Source organism: Phoxinus phoxinus (assembly GCF_949152265.1).
Source record: "Phoxinus phoxinus genome assembly, chromosome: 20".
Lineage (NCBI taxonomy): Eukaryota > Metazoa > Chordata > Actinopteri > Cypriniformes > Leuciscidae > Phoxinus > Phoxinus phoxinus.
The window spans coordinates 24014069-24038007 of record NC_136895.1 but is presented as its reverse complement, the minus strand read 5'-3'; the positions used below and the strand labels follow the sequence as shown (position 1 = coordinate 24038007).

Below are 23939 nucleotides of genomic sequence, written 5' to 3'. Positions count from 1 at the left end.
CACTCTCAACACATCAAATACTGACAAATAAAACACAACTTACTGTTAATTAGATGTATGCTCTGTTTTCCAGCTCCTTTGCCTGTTCCTGTCATCAGCAGTAAATCTTTACAAAATTCTTTATCATCTTCATCATCTTGTTCACTGGTGTGTTCAGCTGTGAATGTAAGTCATGTGACTCTCTCCTGGTACAAAGGAAACAGTGTATTGTCCAGCGTGAGTGTGTCTAATCTCAGCAGCCTGTCGGATCTCCCTCTACATCTCGAGTGTCTGGATGACTCGTATAGTTGTGTGCTGAACAATCCCATCAGCAACCAGACCACGGATTTCAACAACACTCAACTCTGTCAGCCATGTTCAGGTACTTCTGTGATGACATTTTGTGTTTGTGTACACATTCACACTAATGACTCTCTCTTTCTCCTCCTCCTGGCTCAGACTCTCAGATAGTGTTGATCTCTGCTGCTGCTGCTGCTGTTGCTGGATCTCTGGTGATTGTTGCCGCTGTCGGGATCTTCTGCATCTGCAGGAAACACAGAAAAACAGGCCGAGAAGGCAAGTATTACCTACTGTTACCTATGTGTGTAAATATGTATATGTGCATGGAGGAGTGGGCGGGCCCGGACTCCGGGCGTCTGCGTGGTGATTGGAGGGTCTGTCATCTCCTTTTGATTGACAGAATTTCTGTCAATAGCTGAAGCTATTCGAGCTCAGTGAAAAGTAAACTGAAGAACGCTTTTCTCACGCAGGGAAAAATCGCGAAGCAAAGAGGACACTGACACTGACAGACAACAAAGAGAAGGTTACTTTTAATAAGCAAATTCTCAGCTCTCCGATTCTGTAAATTATATTACGAAATTTAAACAATAAATATCGCTTTAGCACTTGTAAATGTGACGTGACAGATCATCTCTCACTCTTTACAACTAACGTTAACGTTAGTAAAAAATAAACACGAATCAGCATGTTGAAAGATCCAGTACAACTTACCAAAATGTATATGCCTCATACTTAATATCGAGCAATCAGTGTTTTTCAACGCGGAAAGAGGTCAATAAAACAGCTGGAGAAAAATGTCACAACGTTTAGGTTTAATGTACGTTACCTCAGGATCAAGAAAGCCATTTAATAACCATTGCACGTTCGTTGGCTTGAAAAATTAGCTACAGAGGGGAATATTTTGCTAAATATGTGCACTGTATGACATATTTATATTATATTTGTATTATATTTAATTTGAGTTGTTATTTAACCTTTAATAATAATACCAGCTGACAGGGCTCTCTGAATGTTTACAGCATTAGATTAGATTTTTTTTCTTAAAAAAAAAATAAATGTAAGTTAGGCCACCTAATATTTATCCAAATGAATCGATATTGAATCAAGATCCGAATCAAATCAAAAGAATAAAATTGAATTGAAATGAAATCGTGTGTCAAGCAATAATAAAATCAGTAGCCTACAGTCATTGTACCATGTAAACATTGTAACATGTTTTTACTAAACTTAATTAAAATTCTGTTTAATTACCTAATATGTTTTGACAATCACGATACACATATTTTGATGGAAGTTTTGGACCATTTTTATGATGTAGGCCGAAAATGAGCTTCCCCTCTTTGAAAGACCAGCAGTCGCCACTGATATGTGATATATATAATTTCATAATTTCACTGAGTGTTTTGTGTCTGTAATTATGAAACAGTTCAGACCCCTGATAGAGAGATCACTTACGCTGATCCGACATTCTACAAAAGACATAAATCGGTAAGAGAATTTATCCTATTTAATCTGTGTATGGTTTGTCTCCGAATTATTTTAGCATTAAAGGGCACCTATTATGACATTTAAAATGTTCCTAATGTTGTTTAGGGAGTCCCCAACAACAGTTTTACATGCATGCAATGACAAAAAACACTTTTGTTGTCGTATAATATGCATTTATTTTTACCTGATTTGCTCACCGACACCCAAATGATTCGTTCAACGACTCATTTTTCAAACCCCTCCTTTGCGCGACGCTAATCTGCGTTGATTGGTCAGATGACCCAGCAGTGTTTACATAGATAATACTTATTGTTTAACACGGAGTACAATGATGCTTTTATCAATTAAATTGTGTTATAATAATTATTATAGTCCACTGCTTTGTAGTTTGTAGTAAAAAACTAAAAATAAGATAAAGCATGTAATGTTATGTTAGCGAGCATAGCCCAGAGTTCATATTGTAAAAGCACAATCAGTCTTTGTTTGCGTTAGCCCGATGCATAAACATAACGTTTAAAAAAAAAAAAAAAAAAAAAAATGCAGTTACGTTACTACGAGGTATTACTCTATTCTTTAAGACAACTCCGAAAACAACGACAAACACTTCACATATCTCAATACAATTGTCATTGAAGACCTAGAAGCTAAACGGTGCTTACACAACAAACAAAATAATTATTAAGCATGCTACATAAAATATAAAAGCAAAAAATTATTAACACTTACAGGTTGTGATACGGAGGAGGAAGCTGATGCAAATACACTTGGAACTGAACCTTCCTTCAATATCAGCCGGCTCGCGAATCCAAGTTTGATTGCATTTAAGTTGGTAAAGCAATCGTCTTCAAAATGGCGCGAGCAAAGCACAAGGCTCGGTATACTTCTGTGGTATAGTTGTATATATGAATTGTAGCCACTTAGTCTTCAAATGCTCCTCCTTGGGCAGATGAAAAAAGTTTGCTTTTGAGCCGCACTTCAGAACACAGCGTCTCGTCGCCATGATATTTTCCCCTGGCCTTGGAGTGCAATAAGTGGGCGTATCGTATTCAAATAACTTGACAAGTTGACGTCATCTAGTCAGAGAAAAAGCTTCGGTCTTCTAACGATTCATAAAAATGACTCAGAGTCGACTCTCACTTTTGAAAGACAATAACTTTATATACGGTGCACTTTCATATTTCAAACTTTGCAGGATGTTTTTGTTCACTAGATCTATGTTACACACTACATGAAAGGTAAATTTCAAAATTCCATAATAGGTGCCCTTTAAGTCTGATTTAGGTGTGTGTTGAATGATTTACACATGCAGCATGACATCACCACAACAGATATTTATAAAAGCAGATGTATTTTAGTGTGCTTTTGTCTTCTGCTCTGATGCGTTTATGTTGTATAGGGTCACAGAAGGTCATCATTTATAAGAGGTCACAAACTCGTATAAGATACATTTATCCCCCCAAAATATGAAATGACTACATTATAGGCAATTTAAAATGACTTAATGAACATATTTAATCAAACAAATGAAGAGAGAAACACTGAAATATTACATTAATCCATTTGTTGCAACACAATTTCTTTTAACTATTTTGTGTTTTGGTGAATTGATGAGTAATTCATATGAATTTGTACAATCTCATTTGTATGTTTTCCCAGTGACGGGTATGTTTAGGTGTGGGCCTCCATACTTTTTTCTGATAATCATACGTTTTTTAAATCATATGGAATCGCCACCTCGTAACTGCGTTTTCCTGTGAGATCAGGTTGTCTATTCTCCAAACCACTTGGAACCCATTATAAAGAAACTGAAAGACCTCGTGCAGAGACAGTATTTCAGCTGAGTGTGCAAGATTGGATAAAGACCAGTCCGGCGTCTGTACATCAACAAATAAGCAAAAAGCCTTTTAACAAGAAGAAATATTGAGATATTTTATGTTCATGACTGAGGGAGGAGGATGATAGATAAAGTGTACATAAAGTTGAACGTGCATTTGTGTTTTCTTTTAGAGTGCTACAGCTGTGGTGTACGCAGGAGTCACGAGACGTTGATCAACTTTCTACAAACCAAATACAAGAGAGGAGAGGGAATCACATGTTTACTGCGAATACAAATACATGCACAAATCTCATTAAGTCAAAGACAGGGCTGGACTGAGGCTAAAATTCCACTTTGAACGAAACCAGCCCATCCCGGGCAACGATTCCCCTTGAATGGGGTTAAGGTCTTAATTTGGTGTAAATTAATTAATAAATGAAAAAGAGAGAAACAAATAATAATATATATTATTGAGTGTAAACTTTCGCAAAACTTTTGCATTCCCCCGAGAAACTTTCCTTTCCCACGCAAAACTTTTGCATTCCCTCACAAAGTTATTTGCGTTCCCAAGCAAAACCGGTTGTGAGCTCGGACAGACACTTCCTGTTTAATTTTCAACTGTATAACTTCCAGTGTTTCAGAGCTCCGTACGTTAATGGAGCGTTTCATAGTGTTTGAACTTGAACTCAAATATAAAGAAATGCGGTCAGTGCTTAACTCAAGGTGGAGGTAGCCTATATATTCACAGATTCAAACTTCTTGGATCAATAACTCGTGAGCTAAACGTTGTTAAAACACAAATTAGCCTATACTTATTTACAGTAACGTAGAGCTACAACCAAATTTCACTCAAAACGAGCTTTACAATAAAGGCTAAATTGATCTCTATGAGCAGCAGGCGGTTGAGGGTCAAGTCCGAAGGGACTGTCAGCAAAATGCAATGTAACCCAAAAATTGGGACTACAAAAATAGTCATTAACTTAAATGTTACAAACTGTTTTGCCACCCAATTCAGTTACACGTCAATGGTGTCCCACTGGTCATACTACACTGCTTTTGCACATTTTATATTATGAAAAATATTCAATAACTCACTGTAACACACCAAATTTAGTTCACACATCACTGCTCTAATGTAAATAGGCTACAGCACTTAATTTTGGAAGTAATTGCACATAATACTTATAATTTGACGTGTGAAGTTATTGAATATTTTTTTCTAAAAAGGGTGAAGTTGTTGATTTTGTTTCATAATAAATAATCATAAAAATTATGCATTTTTATTAAACTAAGTAGGCTATTGTAGTATAACCAGCAGGATAGCAGTAATGTGTGAACTGAATTTGTTGACAGTACAGTGTGTCACGATGAAGATATTGAATATGTTTATTACGGCTTGTTTAAATTCTAATGTAGAATGTGGTCTGTTAAGTAAGGGATAATGTACAGCGAGGCTAGCCTGGGTTTCCCCATACTGACTTTGCGCAGCGCGATTTTATTCACACTGAAAGGCAGTCTGGATACCATCAGAGCCCGTCTACAGAGAGCCTTGGCACTCCCTATTCAGCCTCATTGTATTGATTTTGGTTGCAGTTCCATTAGAATTCCACTGGGGGTGATCGCGAGCGAGTGCAGACTGAATGGGAGTCAATGGGGCTATACGGCTAAATGTGTCTCTTTCACCCGATTGTCGTTGAGAAATCTCAGATTTTATTGTAGGCTTTGCAAGTTCAACATAGGTTATAGGTCGAAAGTTGAATGAACCAGTACTTATGTCCTTTCGATTTCTTACAGGTGGGGCCGTTGTTGGCCGGAACATGCTAGCATTCTGCTAATAACATATATGTGATGTGACGTCATCACATTTTTGAACGCTTTTTTAGAGCAGATAAGTGAACTTAAAAATGCAATTTTCAGCTGATTGTATTATCTTAGCCCCCCCCCCCCCCCCTTTCGAATACAACATTTAAATTACTAGACAAAAAATGATATCCTGAGAAAAGTGGGTTTTGAGGGGTATTTTGCCATAGACCTCCATTCATTCTGCACTCGCTCGCGAGCGCCCCCGCATGGATAGAGACGTGTTACTGCAACCAATCCAGAACCCGGAAGTAAGCAGAGAGTGCCAATTCTCTGATACCATGGACCAGATTGTCGCCTCATCTAGGGAACCAATCACAGAACGGGGAGGGAGCAGCAAGACGATGACGACATCTATGTGACACAACTAAGCAGTTTGTTTATATCCATATATACCTTCGACCCTCATGTTTATCTTGCACAAACGGCAATAATCGCTGAACGTCATTGTTTACACAAAAATATCTTACCCATCGTCTTCTTCCTTGTCTAATTTCTGTCACTCTACATACGTCATCTGGTATAATGGAAACGATTGGCTATGAGCTACGTACAGGCGCATTTGATAGACATTCTGAGCACCCAATAAACGGCGCCGAGCATTCGTAAACCACGCCTCAAATACGAGAAAATGCACATGTGGTTCCCAGACCCAAGTCTCACGAGAATTGGGTCTGGCGTGAGCCAGGCTACAGCGAGGCGGTTGTTATAGCGAATACAACACTGACAGGCTGATCGGGAGCTCGACGCGAAGCGGAGCCTGAAGGGGTTGTATTCATAGATATTATATGATGTCTATGGTTGTATTCACTATAACAACCGCCTCGCTGTACATTATCCCGCTTATTACACGGCTACCTACCAAATAAATAAATAATTTGACAAAAAATATTTATTTAAAAAGGAATGTATTGATTTAAAAACGATTTACAGTGCTGTTCATAATTATTTGCCCCCTTGGTAAATATGATCAAAGATGGCTGTAAAAAATAAATCTGCATTGTTAATCCTTTTGATATAATATTTTTAAAAAATTGCAAAAACCGAACCTTTCATTGAAGTAAAATAAGAGAAGAAAACATGTATTTCATAATGTGATTTTCCAGCCCTTTTTCAATTATTTTACTTCAATGAAAGGTTCGATTTTTGCAATTTTTTAAAATATAATATCAAAAGGATTAACAATGCAGATTTATTTTTTACAGCCATCTTTGATCATATTTACCAAGGGTGCAAATAAGAATTAGAATGCTGCGTCCATGGCAACGCTCTATTTTTCATGGCAACGGTCATCATGGGAACAGACCGCATTCTAAATTAGAATTCAACCAAGCCATGTAATAATTATTGATAACAGACTGCTGCTAAGTGCCTATAACACACCGTTGCCATGAAAAACAGAGCATTGCCATGGACACGATGTTATTTAACGGAAGCCATACAGTCGTTTTTAAATCAATAAACTCCTTTTTAAATCAATATTTTGTGTCAAATGAAATGATTTATTTATTTAGGTAGCCGTGTAATAAGCGGGATAATGTACAGCGAGGCGGTTGTTATAGCGAATACAACCCCTTCAGGCTGATTCAAGACCCCTCTGATTCGTGTCGGGCTCCCGATCATAGACAGTATATAAACTGGACACAGCAACCCCATAGGTTTCAACGGAGAGAAGTGAAGTCAATTAGAACGAAGCACTCACTTCCTGATCGCCAGGCGAACTGCGCAGACTCAAACTGAGCTTGACGACGTAGATGTGACGTGAGCAACCTGTAGGTCTTCTAGTAGCTGTGCCGAGAGAAATCTGAATCATTCCCTTCCGAATCTCGCAGAGACGGAGAGCGTGAGTATTAGCTGTCCATGAGCTAGCAACGGGAGCAACTTTATCACTCTCTATGGGCTTCTCCCTTCACTTTATGCCTCCACGTCCTCCCGATTGCATGCAAGCTTCTCTGCCTGTCCATACGGTAATTTTTCGACTTGTGCGACAGAGTCGCGCGGTTATGACGCAATCGTTAGCCTATTTTTACAAAAACTGCTTCTACGGCGCCATAACGTAAGATACAAGGTAATGGAGCATTTTATACATTTTCGTGTTTCTTTAGAAATAAACAATGGACAAATGGAGTCTTTAAACGCCTCAGATGTAAAGTTACTCACTGTTAAAGTGACGCCAAAATGAATGGGAGTCAATGGAATGCTAACAGCAGGTGGGGGTCCGCTAGCCAATGGTGGCGCCCGGGGAGGCTTCAATGTCTTTCGGAACACTGCCCCCCTGCTCCCGATCAGCCTGTCGGTGTTGCATTCGCTATAACAACTGCCTCATTGTACATTATCCCTTACTTAATAATATAAATTGTGCAGAAGGGTTTTGGGATTTGCACTTTGCAGACATATCAGACTTGTCTCTCAATCGGCTGTTTAAAATTTTTAATTTATATAATAGCCTACAAGTTTCTATATTATAAAGTTAGTTTTTAGGGAAATTGGGTTGTAGCTCGTTATTGTAGGGTACTGTGATTGTACATAGGTGTTGTTTGGGTTTTAACAACGTTTAGCTCACGAATATCCGGGAACTTTGAATAGCGTGGATATATTCATGTGAATAGATATTGCCAACTTCACTGAACTCCTTGAGAGTTAAGCACTGACCGCATTTCTTTAAATTTGAGTAGGGGAGAGCCGGGACGATTGAAACGCGGGACGGATGAAACATTGCGATTTTCTTGAAAACCACTCACGTCATGTACGTCATAATTCTTCAGCACGTATAACACGCAATGCCTACCAGACCCGCGAAAACATTTCTTCTTTAGGTCATGCCGTTTTGGATTTAAAGCCGGAAAGCTGTTTTTGAGTGCAGTAAGTGAATTCTTTCGTGCGGTACTTTTTTTTGACTGACAAGTTGTATTTATTGTTTCATGTGCCATTGTAATGATAATACGCCAGGTGTATTACTGTAACACACCCTTAAGTGTGCAATATCAAAGTTTTTTAGTTTAAGGGAAAAACAGGTTTAACTGTCGGGATGCGCTGTCGGGACGGATGAAACAGCGCCTCCTGCCAGTTAAACCTGGTCATAGGAAAACCGCTGTTAAGGCTATTCAACTAGTAAACACTCGATATGACTCAAGGAAGAAGTATAAGATAATTAATTGTAAACGGATTTGTCTGTCTTCGTCAAAATAGCCTATTAGAAAGATTACACAAAAAAGATTATATAAAATAAATGACAAAATATGTTTGTAACAATATGTACACAAGTTACTTGTCAGGTGATGTTCATAAAAACAAGCATTAGATGAATAGTTGCCGTTTAAACTGTTATGTTTCATCCGTCCCACCCCTGTGTTGCAACCGTCCCGCTCAGGCGGGACGATTGAAACAAAGCACAACTACCGATCAAAGTAAATTTTTACTTAAAGGGATAGTTCACTTTAAAATTAAAATTCTGTCATCATTTACTCACCCTCAAGTTGTTTCAAACCTGTATTAATTTATTTCTTCTGCTGAACGCAAAGAAAGATATTTTGAAGAATGTCAGTAACCAAACAGTAGTCTGTACCCATTGACATCCATAGTATTTTTTTTTCCTACTATGGAAGTCAATGGGTACAGACTACTGTTTGGTTACTGACATTCTTCAAAATATATTTCTTTGTGTTCAGCAGAAGAAATAAATTAATACAGGTTTGAAACAACTTGAGGGTGAGTAAATGATGACAGAATTTTAATTTTAAAGTGAACTATCCCTTTAAATCATTCTATATTTGTACCGAATAACACATGATACTAAGAGAACACATATGTGAGTTGTTGATCACACACACACAAAAAATCTATCTGTAACCTTATCGTAGAAAATGACGTTTATCTGAAAAGTGTTTCAACTGTCCCGCCTCTCCCCTACAAGTTCAAACACTAAACGCTCCATTAATGTACAGAGCTCTGAAGCACTGCCTGCCAGCGGGGCAGGAAATCTGTCGATCTGAGCTGACAACAGGTTTTGCGTGGGAAGGCAAATCTTTGCGAGGGAACGCAAATGTTTTGCGAAGGAACCACCACGTCCCATTAGGGGCTCTTATGGGAAACTAAATGTAAAACAACAATAACATTTATAAAACGGATAGTTCCAGACATGGGAGCCGTATAGGGGGGAAAAGTTAGGACGATTCCAGGGGGGCCCAACAAATACGTAAAAAGTAATTACATTTTTGTATTATATTATATAAACCATCATCATTGAGTATATTTCAAATAATAATACAATTAATGATGTCTTTGATTGTACTTATTTCGGCAATCCCCATTGACCAAAAAGTAAACATCTACCCCCCTGTATCTGCATGAAATGGTTTGGTCCTGCCTTAGCGCACTCATCAGTAGCCGCGTTTCTATTACAGATTTGCGCAGAACTTTTGCGATTTATTTTCTAAATATCGATACAAAACTATTGCGAAATGACGCCGTTTCGATTAACCGATGTTATGCGACTAAAACTTAATTTTCCTCTCGCGAATAGTCATTTAAAAAATCATGGCAACGGACGTTGGTAGGTTTACCCCCAATTTCCACCAGATGCGTTACGGCTGCGTTACGGCTCGCGCACGGCGGCGGAGTCAATCGGTTTCCATTAAAGTCAATGTGTGTATTTCCACTGAATGCAGAACAGCTGCGTTCCGACTCCGGCGATCCGCAGCCCTCCGGAGCTGATACGCAGAGCTTCTATAGGGCTTGGGCGTCGTGACGTCATACTTGGCGTGGCGGCCATGTTGATGGCCTCGCGAATGTAAACATAACGTTACAGCAAGTGGAACGAGTAGAAAAAGCAGAGTTGGAAGAAAGAAAAAAGATGTTAAAATCCCAAAAAGGATGCGGAATTTACCGTGATACACTAAATAAGGAAGCCAGGGACCGGTATGTGGACAAAATCGGTACTATTAACGGTTTGGATCCATATGAAATTGGAAACAAAGAGTGGAGCACCGACAACGACTTGCTGCCGCCGGTTTGTTTTGCGCCTACACCTCAGAACAGTTCCGAAGCTACAAATAATTGGAGTCGCATGTACAGTTCACCAATCGATGGGTTCAGGAGCTGCAGATCATAAAGCCGGCAAACAGTGGGTAATCCGGACAAAGGTAAGCTGTGCTTCACCTAACTGCTAACGTTAGTTTAGTAACAACCATTCACACATGTAGCTTCTACTTTTAACTATGCGTTTCAAAAGTATATACACGTATTTGAGCTCTTTTCCCGCCGTCTTCCCGTTTTAGTATTTTCCTGTAAAATATCCCGTATTTTAATAACGTTACAGTTTTGTAGTACAAATTTTTGTTTTGTCAGCAGAGGGATAGCAACAGAAAGATGAGTGTTAAAATTTTCCCATATTTTGGATGAGTAACTTGGGAAATTTCCCTTATTTTCAATGTTCAATGTTGACTTAAGTTATATAAATTAATATTCAGATGTTATACCACTCTTTGTTTCCAATTTCATATGGATCCAAACCGTAAATAGTACCGATTTTGTCCACATACCGGTCCCTGGCTTCCTTATTTAGTGTATCACGGTAAATTCCGCATCCTTTTTGGGATTTTAACATCTTTTTTCTTTCTTCCAACTCTGCTTTTTCTACTCGTTCCACTTGCTGTAATGTTATGTTTACATTCGCGAGGCCATCAACATGGCCGCCACGCCAAGTATGACGTCACGACGCCCAAGCCCTATTTTTGCCGGATGCCGGAGAGCTCCGCAGCACTACAGGGCAGAGTGCGCAGGACAGGAAGTCGAGCAAAAAAAACAGAACAAAACAAAATAAAATATCCGTTTAATTTTCAAAATAAAATACACCGTGATCATGGCGGATCATATTTGGCGGAAAATATGATGATCATTGCGGAAAACTGTTCCTGGTTTGGTGGTTCTGTTTATTGAAACTACATATCGCGCGATCACACGTGAATTAGCGAGATCTCGTTGGTCCTCGGCCGCAGCCGTTCTGCAACAAATCCGGACCTGGTGGGTATGGACGACGGAACACGGAGCTGTCACGCAGCTGAGCCGGATTACGCAGCCGTTACGCATCTGGTGGAAATTGGGGGTTATATATCCCATCCACCGCACTAGACATTATTATTATTAACGGAAGGAGACGTAGGCGTGTTATTCAAGCATCAATGGCAAGGAAAGACTCTTATACTGTGAGCGGCAGATGTGAGGAGTTTCTGGGTGTTTCTCCCTCATTTCTGCTTCGAGGTCTTGATTGTGGCATTTCTTTGAGGTTTAGAATCCAGTATTCCTGTAATTCGTTAACAGATTGACACCCTTTCTTTTGTCTTTCCTCTCTCTATTTTCTCTCTTTTGTTTTTTTTTAAACCAGATTTTCTTTTACTATGCAACTTTGTGGTCTGGTGTTTCTGGCAACTAAACACCGTCATCCGTGTTTCAATTACCCTTCAAATTGTGCAAATTGAAATGAGGTGGTTTTTCAGGCAATTTTGAAAAATAAATATTTCGCAAAACTGCAATGGAAACGTTTTTTGCGCATTTACACTCACATGATGTAGATGGTGCGGTGTGTTCGGACAGAATACGAGACGAGTTGTTTATTAAATTCATAAGACAAAAGAATTACAGGAATACTGGTGTATTTCAATTTATTTTTAGAAGCACACACACACACACACACACACACACACACACACACACACAACACTGTTTTGTAGCACTATAATAACCATGATGTGGAAATTCCGTTTTACACGTAAACTTTATTTTGTTGTTGGCATATATGTGCAGTTAAGTTAAAAAAACTGATGTTTTTATTCTTTTGAGATGATGATGTTCATTTATTTTGATTAAAAAGTTAATATATATTTAGTTTTTTTTTGTTTTTTTTGTTTTTTGAATCTGTCATTAATTTTACAATAAAAATACATTGAGACTGTAAAGGATTGCTTTAAGGACATTTTTATGGTGGCTTTTAATCTTGCATCAAATAATGAATTGCATACTGTATGCAGACTTGCATTTACAAATCACCAGCAGTAAATATTGTGCTAGTACTAGTATTGAACTACAAGAAGCAAGACAGGTAGAGTTATGTAAAGCATCTGATGGGACAGGTACGTCCTAGAGATCTGGTGACAACAGCTGTGCAGGGGGGGCCCAATGTTATTTTTTTGTCATGGGGCCCAAAATTCCTGGCGGCACCCCTGGTTCCAGACCTCGATTCTGATTGGTTGAGCCTCGTTCGAAGCTGTTGTAAATTAGGCCTACTCAACAAACATACACAATGTTTGTTGACGGCATAGAATCCAACAAATCCCTTACATATTTTTTGTTGCTGGTGTATAAAACCGTTTTATTAAACTGCTCCGCCTCCGCGGATCCACGATCCGCTCAGTGTTGAGTTTAACAACGCCCCTTTGTTGTTCTAAATCCACTGTAAAACACAGCTTTGCTGGGTTTATTGCTTTATTATAAGTTAACTTCTTATTTATGTAAGACAACTTATGAAGAAAACGTTGTCCTTAATTCAAAGGATCAGTTTTTAAAGCTTTTTCTGTTAAGGCGAGACACTATGAATAGGGTAAAATTTCAAAATATTAGCCTAGATATCATCATAAAACTTCCTCAGTTGATTACTTACACAAGTAGCCTATATAAAAATATTTATTATAAGGTTTTGACATTTGTATGTTTAATTATGCAAATTATGCATTATCTCATTAAGCATGATGCATTTTCGGTAGATAGAGATCTGAACATATGATAAAGCCAGCTGCAAAATTATTTTTTCATTTTGTTTACACACAAGATGGAAAATAAATTTCAGAGGGATTTTGGATATGCTTTCATTACCTAGGAAATAAAAAGATACTGGTCATAGCCTCATACTTTTTTTTTTTTTTTTTTCATATTTTATTATTATTAAAATGACACATAAATCAGGCCAGGAATGATTTATTAACAAATCCCTCTGAAAATATCTTCAGAAAACTGCTAAGTGTATAACTGGAAAGTTTGGTGTACATAGGTGCTACATAGGCTGATATGTTTTGTAGGCCTACTGGAGAATGACAAAAAACTCATTTTGAGAAAACGGCATTTATAGATTTGTAATGTACAAAAATCATAGCCTACTTTTTAGTGGTAACAATTATTTACAGAGTCTGTATACAGACACAATAATACAGACACAATATCTTATCAAATCATCAGCAACAACAATACAAACCACCTAAAACACATCAAATTTTATAACACAGCATTCATGGCTTTTAACTGAAAAGAGCCCCAGTCAAAAACACACATCTTGATGTCAGAGCGCGTCACGTGATGCATCTGAACGAATCATCAGTCAATGAGATTTCGCTTTTAGATTTAAATCCCCATTGTTTTTTCACGATTGGTTTCTGATAAAAAAGAAATGACCATATTTGGATCCGAAAGCATTGTAAAGGAGAGATAGAGCTTCGATACAGGTTTCTTGTATACAAACAATACCGGATGCGCGCGCATCCAAGAGGCACCGAGCATGCCGAGTTCTGTAAAAGAACATTGCAATTAACGTAGATTGCGCATTGTTTGTAAATTCTTGTTGACTCAATAATAAACTGCAATTTCAGAGTTGGATCTGTTTGCTTGTGTTTCATTTGCATATTAATATAACATTATGTAAAACGTTAGTTGACTTAGTATGAAATTGTCCAACTAAGTTTGTGAATCATAAAAACCTGACATAGGCTACCCTATGCATTTAGGTTGGTTTACAGCACTACAGCTCCGCGTTATCTCTGCTTCTGCTAGATATAGCCGTAAATAGGCTACTGTTGCTTTCTGCCTCTTAGATCTATGCGCGCGCATGACGTTGCACAGAAACCCGTGTATGTGATGATGACCAATGATGACAGGGTTATGTGCAGACAATGATCGCGGAGCAGCATGTTGATTTAGAACGACAACTTTTGTTGAATTTAGGAGAAATCTACAGACGCAAATAGACAAAGTGTAGTAAAATAAAGACCTAAATGTGTATTTTTTTCACCACAAGTCTGAAAGAAGACATGTTATTGAAGACAAATATCCCAAAATTGACCAGTGAAAAACAACAACAATGTTTTTGCCTGCCGTGTCTCGCCTTAAATTATCCTTTGTAATTTATTTGGTCCCACTTTATATTAATTGGCTTTAAGTAGGCTACTATGTACTAACATTGAAATTAATAATTTTGGACTTATTGTGTACATGTTTTTACATTGTACTTATATTTTTTAAATACCTGCATGTAATTACAGCTGTAATTAATGTATGTAATTACATTTGTAATTACACTGTTGACCTGTCCCTTATACCTTAACCCACCCTTAAACCCACCCTTACCATACCACCACACCTGTCCCTAACCTTACCCTTATCACACCGCAATAGCAGCAAAAGAGTTTTACAATAAAACATGAACACAATAAGTACATTGTACTTATTTTTCGATGTAAGTACATGGTACTTAAAGCCACTTAATATAAAGTGGGACCATTTATTTTATGAAAAGTTACCCTTCTTGCATACAATTCAAAACTGAAGTAATTAGTAAGATTACGGTAGGCCTATAACGTCAGGCTTCTCATATTATTGTTCCAAATGTAGCCTACTTTTATTTGTATTTTGTATCATTTAAAGGTTATGGAGTAATAATGTGGTATTAAATCAAGGTCAAAAGGTCAAACATTATAACATTAGCTCAATTAGTAATGTGATTTTAATGGATTTTATGTCATCGCTTTTAAGCAGTGTTTTTGTTTTATGTTTGTATTGTTTTCAATATTTGTGTCAGTCCTGTGTGTCTCTGCTGATACGTGACCCTGCTGGATGAACATGTTATTTCACCAACAGCTCTCTCTCACTGTCACGTTTTATAGTGAAAAATACCTTTAAAAAGTTATATGCAAGATATATTTATATTTCATATTTTTTATTAGCCTACTTTATGCCTCCTTTTTGTACAATATTAAATAAACATACTTTGATATATCCTTTAAATTCCTTCGCCTCATTCTTGACCTTTGCAGACATGCATCACAACAAACGCAGCTCTACTCTTTGTTTATTTGATTCTACATCTTTATTCTGTTAGTCTTGAAATATAAATACATGTAAAAACTGTAAAAAAAACTTATTCAGATCATGTGTCTTTATGTAGATTTCACATGAGCTCCAAACAAGATTAAAAAAACAATTGAGAATAGCAGATCTATAACAATATCCCACTGACAATAACATCCACTTATGATATAAAACAAAATCACTTCATATTTCTTCTGGATTCTGCATTTCTTTAGATTTATAAAAAACTTAAAATTACAAGGCAACAAAGAAAAACTATTCAATAAAAATAATGAATTAGTGTAAAATTCAGTGAATTCATATTTAAACGTTGTCTTATAAAAGGTGGCAAACATTAATCTCATCATGGCTGCGGGTGCGTGTGTTTCTGTTGAAAACACACTGCAAAACAGTTCTAGGAAGATGAAAAAAAAAAAAAAGAAGTGAGAAGCTGAGAAGCAAAAAATATCTGACCACAATCGCATGGTTGCAAAAAATAGATCTGTGAACTCTAGTCTCTTCAGTTTATTTTCCACTCTGCTCTTAGCTTGATCTTTATCTCTCATCGTGACTATTTTAGCACATTTTGGCATCCATGTCTGTTGAACCCCATGATCCACAGGTGTTTGGCCTGATCAAGTGTCTCCACAGTGTTTTTATCAGCTGTTAAAGTCAGATTCAGTTGTGTCTCTGAGATCTGTGCACACAAACCACACTATAAACCACGGGCATCAGCTGCATCGGTCAACCGACTAACCACAGCTCTACAGTAAAGCAGAGTTCAATACAGCATTCTGGACCATTTACATCAACAAAACATGCGTTTCTGTGCAAATATAAAAGCAAGTGACCAACTGATAGCAAATGAGAGATTTGAACTGTAGGTGTAGATACTCTTTAACCGTAAACGCTGAGGGTTAATGCGCTTCTGATAAAACAAACATTAATAAAAGGTGTCACATGAAACTGAAGCTGTCAGGAGCTAAAAGTGTTAAAAAGCTGCCGTCTCTTCTGCTCTCATGCATGTGAACGTGTGTGAGAGAGATGAAGTGTGAAAACAACAGCAGAAACTGACCAGTGCAGTGGAAACTTTGTTCTTAATATAAAACATTTACATTCAGATCTGATTAATATATCATAGTCATAATATGTTGATATATAAAACGTTTAAAGAATATAGACCATAGCTGTGTTTACTGTGATCCTGGATGCCACTGTGAGTGATTTAGACTAAAGGACAAAATATCAAACATCTCACAGAGAGTTGATCATCATGGGATATTTCATATTTATCAGCACTTTATGACCAATATTCATGAAACAGAATCATTTTTAAACTTCAGATTCAGTCTGATTTTTTTTGTTTCCAGAGATTCGTGAAATGGTCTCCTCACAGTGACAATGTTCTTTTAAATTACAAGTACATTCATAACACTTTTAACATTTTTGAGAATTTTCTTAGTATATGAAACACACAAAACGAGTGTCTCATGGTGTGTATTGTTTTCTCCTCTGGTTAGTATAACGGCCTGTTCGCCCCTGCTGGTAGATGTTGTAACTACACTTATAGGAACACAAATCATCTTCCTTCTTTGAAGGCCTGTCAGACATATATGAGTAGTCTAGTCTGATGAAATAAATGTATTTTCTAGCAACATATAAAACTGTAAATATTTCAATAGGCATGTATTATATTTCAAGCAACTATTAGAACAGCAGCAACCAAATTACAGTAAAAATGATTGTTAAGATGGTTAAGTTGCACTTAGGCCTACTGTAGGAAACATTGTAACAGCAATCATTGATTTTAATGCACTCTTTTAACACGGATATTTAAAAGGACAGGTTGGATTTCTTCAAGTGATATGTGAGTGCAATTACTCTATCAGTATCTTGCTGTGGACAAAAACACACACAAAACAAAACGCTAAAACCAGTCTATATAGAATATTCCCTTTAATTTCATAGGACAATACTAGCTGGTTCAGTTTTGCCATAAGTGGCCAATTGTTCATTGCATGTGACCTCTAAACATTACCCAGGTTGAGAACTATTGTTTTAGAAAACAAAAAAATCATTATTTCAATGTAGATATTTTAAATAGTACAGTATAATTATTTTTCTCTCAATCGCCTACAAATATGGCACACATGGGAATGAGATGACTAGCAATACATGACTAGCAAAAAGAGCTAAGCAGGCCTCTGTGATCACAAATAAAAAACATGGACCATGTCCTTTTCATGTGAAACAATGATTAATCCAGATTTGATTCAACTGATGCATTATTATTATTAATTATAAAAATCTTTACATCTTTTTCAGAACGGGGAGGGGAGAATAATCTTGCCTTGAAAATATAGTAGCAGGCTTATTGTCCAGTACACAGTAGGTTATGGCCCATAATCGCTACACTGATCTGGGCCACACACCTCCCATGCACAATCGGCCCAAATGTTGTCTGCCACACTTGGCCCACAGTTGGCTGAAAAGGTTTGGGCCACACACCTCCCATCCACAATCGGCCCAAATGTTGTCTGCCGTCATGCATGCAGTGCCATCATTGCCACACATGGCCCACAGTTGGCTGACATGATGCATGCCAGTGCCGGCAACAAGCCAGCAGTGCCATGATGAGGCCACATTTGGGCCCAGTCTGTTTGCTATGTGGGCAGACCAATACCAATTATTATTTATCTGTGCAAAAACATTGTTCATTGTGCTGCTGGTAGGTCAGGCTGTTTGACCTGTGACCCCTTACATGCAACATCATATTACACTGTTCTGACTAGAGCTTTTCATGTAAGCATAATGAGTCAAAGGGCCCTATCTTGCACCCGGCGCAATGCAAGTGTGTTCTGCTCGTTTCAGCCCGACACAATTATCAACGTCCTGCGCCACGTTGTTTAAATAGCAAATGCATTTACTCCCATTTGTGCTCCCATGGGCTGCTGGTCTGAAAACGAGGTGTGTTCAGGTGCATTGTTGGCGCGTTGCTATTTTGAAGCAACAGAAAAAGACTGACCAACTGAAGGTCTCATTGACCTTAAAGTTGGTTTCATTGACCAACTGAAACCTGGTCTAAAGTCAATGGCAAATATTTGTTTTGTTATTTAAAGAGCACGTTAGTAATGTGTGCCTATAGTACACTCTGCTTATTACGTACACACAGGGACGCACAGCAGCACACAAACATGGATTGTACAGGATTACAATGTAAAATATTATTATTGTGTACATAAAGATATGGTGGAATCCGGCTTGTCCCGTAGATGGTCGGCTTGAGCTCTTTAACCTCGCGCACGAGCAGATCCGTTTGCGCTCTAGAGATGCGTTCGGTCTTTCCTCTATCAAATTCTTTCATGTAAATAGCAAATCCGCGATGGCGCGAGCGCAACTGACATTTAAGGGGAATGGGAGATGAGACTCTGATTGGTTTAACGCACGTTACGCCCAAAACACTCATTAAGAATAGCCAGGGACAACCCTTTTAAACCATTTTCCCGTCGTTAAACTAGCAAAAGTGGATTCGGACAAGCACTAAGTGAACTTGCGCCCTGTGCTTTAGACCATGAGCTTAGATTGTTAAAATAGGGCCCAAAATGTTTTGGTCTGTTTCCCAAGAGGAAGATTTTCCTAATATCGTTTCTTAAAGATGGAACTTTAAATTAAATGTAGTGTTGATACTTGGGATGTAGTTGATACTCAGCTGAGAGAGAGCGCGCGGAGCGAGCCCTATAGGGCTCGGCATGTATGGGAATAAATGTGGGTGCGTGACAGCAGGCACATTTATAGCACTGGGAGTACTGTCTATTAGAACTGACTGACCGTGCGTGGTTTCGTTTTTACAGAGACCGTGGGACATGCAGTGTGTAGTGATTGTGGGCACTGAATAGCGGGCACATACACTACATGTGATGCACAATCGACATGAGGCGATTTTAATGTGTGCAAGCCCTGTATTGTGTATGGCTGTGCTTGTGTGTAAGGTCCACAGAGCTCGCCCATCCTTCGCTACCCGAAACGAGGAGAGAACGGCAGTCATCCTCAACAGACGCGGCTTCCCCTTCATCGTCCATAACGGATGCGGCGGCAGACAGCGGCCGTTGTCCGTCAGTCAGAGAGTCCAGCGAAGCGGGCGGAGAAGCTGGCGGCGGCGCCGGCGAGCTCCTCGTGGTGGAGGGAAGTTCCGGGTTCCGTTGAGCACGGTGCTTTTACGGCGCGGCACTGCAGCGGGCGGAGGTGCAGCTTCAGCGAACGAAGCCAGGCGAGTCCTCAGAGTCACCATAGGCATCGCTTCACAGTGATGGCAGTCCCCATCAGCGAGAGCTAGAGCTGCGTGGTCCTCACCCAGGCAGGAAACACAGATCACATGGTGGTCGCCGAGTGGTGCTCTACACGAGCCACAGGTGTAGCGAGGCATCTTTAAAAAGACGCTCGGCTCTTTTAGTGGTGGAAAAAATGTGTGGCGCAGCGGCGAACACACACACAAAACACACACACTACTGTAAATGATATATTCCACGCCGGATAGCGATGCAGGGAACGGCGGCTGAAGGCGGCGAGATGTCGACCATCGGCTTCAGTTGAGAAGGCACGTCCTGCAGTGATGCTTCTCGACGGCTGTGGCGGCTTCCTCTCAGGATCCAGTGATGCGGGAGCTTCGCTGAAGAGATGAAAATCAGAGTATTACAGCCGTGCTCGGACATTTATAGGCCTAGGCCACGCCCATTCTGGCGGGACGTGACGCAGAGGGCGTGAAGCGCCCTCATTGGGTCAAGCGTCATGGAAGGCCTTGCATAGGCTGCTGCTTTTGCTGCAGAGCAGCCAATAGGCGCGCAAGCTGTTCCGCCTGAGGCTGCTGCAAAACGTTTTACATTAATACAAAATTAAGGATTAATTGTTTGGCTTCAATATCTCGAGAAAGAATCTTTCCCGTAGCGTCTTCGACGCAGTACGTGAGAACTCTCGTAAGAGAACCGGTGATTTCTGTAATATCCGTTGGTGCATCATAAATTTGGAAACATGGAGATAACTTAATGGGATATTTATTAAAGGAGAACTCCAGCGCAAAATGAACCTTTGGTCTAATTACACATTGTTACCTAGTCAACCGTTATCTGAGATTTGTTTTCATGATTATCGAATGTAAATAGTTTTATCTCTAAAAACAGTTTAGCCTATAACGCTAGTATTGGGCATAGAGTAATGACATGCGCTGAACTGTGTAGAATCTCATATGGTCCTGCGCACTTGGATCGGTGTTTCCTAGATCGAATGATAGAGACAGTTTTTCTAAGATGGCTTCTGCCTGTATTCGCGAAGTTGACTGTATGTATAAAATATCTTCTTATTAAACTGTCTGGACACTGTCAAAGTTCTCAATGCTTCGGTTTGAAGGTAGGGACCCTCATTATGCTACCGTGTTAGTGTGGGGTTATTTTGAGCCTTGTTAGTGGTATTAACAAGCGATTTTTATTTGTCATTACTCTATGCCCAATATATACAGTACTAGGGCTATACTATCGTTATAGGCTAAACTGTTTTTAGAGATAAAACTATTTACATTCGATAATCATGAAAACAAATCTCAGATAACGGTTGACTAGGTAACAATGTGTAATTAGACCAAAGGTTCATTTTGCGCTGGAGTTCTCCTTTAACAGGTGCAGCACGGACAACGTACCTCTCGACACCGTCTCAGCAGATAACAGACTGACACCCGAACCACACTACTCTCTACTTCTGTGCATTAAGAGAAAAGGTAACTTATGCAAACCCATGCCTCCCTCTACTGGACAACCTTGTCTATAGCATCCCATTTACTACATCCCCTTTCCCCAGACAACACTAGTTTCCAATAGTTATCTACTTTACTCTTTAAAATATATCACATGTTTTATAACAATTGTAAATTTAACCAAGTTTTAATATATGTAAGAAAACAACACAAAAACCAAAACATATGCATTTACAACATAACTAGGGACTTCAGGTGGACTACCTCCATCCCAGTGAGTTCCAGGACGCATTCTTGCCCTGTGGCTGGGGAACTTCTAACTACTCATAGTCCTAACTCGTCTTCTTCGGTCTCGTCAACCTCCTTAACTCTAAATTGTCTTTCACCAAAGGAGTTTCTGACTTTTTTTTTTTTTTTTTTTTTTTTTAGTTTCTGACCTTAAAGGTTGTATCAGCGATTGTGGGTGACGTCACTTCAGTTTGTGTTTGAAGTGAGATTCCAAACAAACCAAGTTAGCTCGCCCCTCCCGTTTCGTGCATCGTGAAAAAAACCAATCATGCACGCGCATTTCTTAGCTAGAGCTACCCAAGTTTAGTCGAGCTTCGCTTATATTTTTCAAGAAGGATATTTTCACACACAGTTCACATTCAAACAAGTCAGCACTAGTTTAACGGTGGCTTTTCTTTAGCCTCCTTGTTAGAACGCCTGACTCTCATGCCGGAGACCCGGGTTCGAGACCCGCACGGAGCGGAGTGAGAAGGACCCGGGTGGAGGGGTTACATTGGTGCCGTGACCCGGATGGGAGTGAGATTTAGGGGGGTGAGTGTAACGGAGGCCAGCTAGTAGTTGCTGTGCAAGTAAACCTCACTCCTCTGATCTAAATAGGCGCTCTAGCGACAGATGCTAGAGGCTGCAGTCTTTAGCCTCCTTGTTAGAACGCCTGACTCTCATGCCAGAGACCCGGGTTCGAGACCCGCACGGAGCGGGGTGAGAAGGACCCGGGTGGAGGGGTTACACTAGCAGCTACTCCACATGTCCAGAAGAAACAGTGCAACCTCGCCGTCCGACTTAAACATTTTTTATTTATTTTTTTACTTTAATTTCTTTCCCCCGTTCAAAAGCCTTACCGATAACTATATGTGTCTTGGAATAAACACAATGGTATTCCCTCGCCCTAATCCTCCTCCTCTTGGGGATTGACTCAGCCATGTTCAATTTCTCTTGTTGATAGACGCTGGCTTCTTCTTCAGCTCTGACTTCGCGTGCAGCCGTCACCGTGCACGAGCGCAAAACCTCACAACACCCAGCCCCTGTCGGTGTTTGGTTGGAACACTGTTTATTTTGGTTTTGAGTGGTTGGTGAAACCAATTGTTTTTGTGTGCAAATCTCAGAGCCTAGGCTGCCTACAGAGACGCGTTTTTTTTGACAGCCTGCTTATGGGGCGGGCAGCTAGCGGATCGTTAGGAAAGATTAGATGAATGTGATCATTTATGTTTGGGCCTGAAATCGCTGATACAACCTTTAACACCTCCTTGGTCATTTCCTCTGTCTGCTCCACATGAGTGTCTTTGGAGAATGTGACACACGCGATTGAGGTTAACTCTTTCCCCTCTTTCCTAGATGTTTCTTCTAACTCCAGAGTTTCCTCTGAAGGCACAACATGTCTGTTCCTCACTTGATCTATGTGCCGGCGTACTATCTGGCCATTTCCAAGTGCAACCGTACAAGACACCGGTCCCGTCTGTTTCTGAACTGTCCCAGGAACCCAGATAGGCCTGGAACCAAAGTTCTTAGTGTACACTTGGTCACCTTCAGTCACCTGTCTCTTTCTAGCATGTCGATCATGGTAGAATTGTTACTTCATCTGTTTTTCCTGCACTTGAATTTTAAAGTCAGGATGGATGAGATCCAAGGTAGATCGCTTCCTGGATCGCTTTGACTTTTTCTGTTGATCAGGAGTGTTTGGTGTTGATGCAGTGAAGACAGAGTCAGTGACTGAGGGAGAATCTGTCACTCTAAACTCTGATACTGAAATACAGACAGATGATCAGATCGAGTTGGAGCTTTGGACCTAAAGACATTCTAATATACCGGTAGCTAAAATCAACGGGGAAGGCTATAAGACTGTGTTTTATAATGATAGTGTTGATGGGAGATTCAGAAACAGACTGAAACTGGATAAAACTGGATCTCTGACCATCACAAACACCAGAACCACAGACTCTGGACTTTATAAAGTCACCAGCACCAGATCAGAGATGCCGCTCTACACATTCAATCTTACAGTCTATGGTAAATAGAGAATTACTTATTACCGTACTTATTTTAGACTAAGAAAATAAGCATTTTAATAATTTTAAACCTGGAATAACATTGCTGACTCCTTTGTCTTGCTAAGGTTAATTATAGCTAATAGCATTTGTGCATCATAAATAGCTGAATAGCATTTTTTTCTTCAATATTCCTGCATATCATTTATTCAATTAGAGCTTGATTGTAAATTAAGCATAATAAAACTATTCTGCGATATTAAACATCTATAATTTCCATGCTTTATTTACACATCACGTCAGTGTTTTTGTTTTATGTTTGTATTGTTTTCAATATTTGTGTCAGTCCTGTGTGTCTCGATACAGTGACCCTGCTGGA

General features: G+C 39.3%; 1 long non-coding RNA gene across 1 annotated transcript; it reads left to right on the top strand.

The window, feature by feature from the left end:
• Nucleotides 1-428: 428 nt before the first annotated feature.
• Nucleotides 429-23546, top strand: LOC306988984. The gene is made up of 4 exons (XR_013795538.1): nt 429-555; nt 1706-1767; nt 21217-21314; nt 22911-23546. It is a non-coding gene; the product is annotated as an uncharacterized lncRNA (long non-coding RNA).
• Nucleotides 23547-23939: the final 393 nt, after the last annotated feature.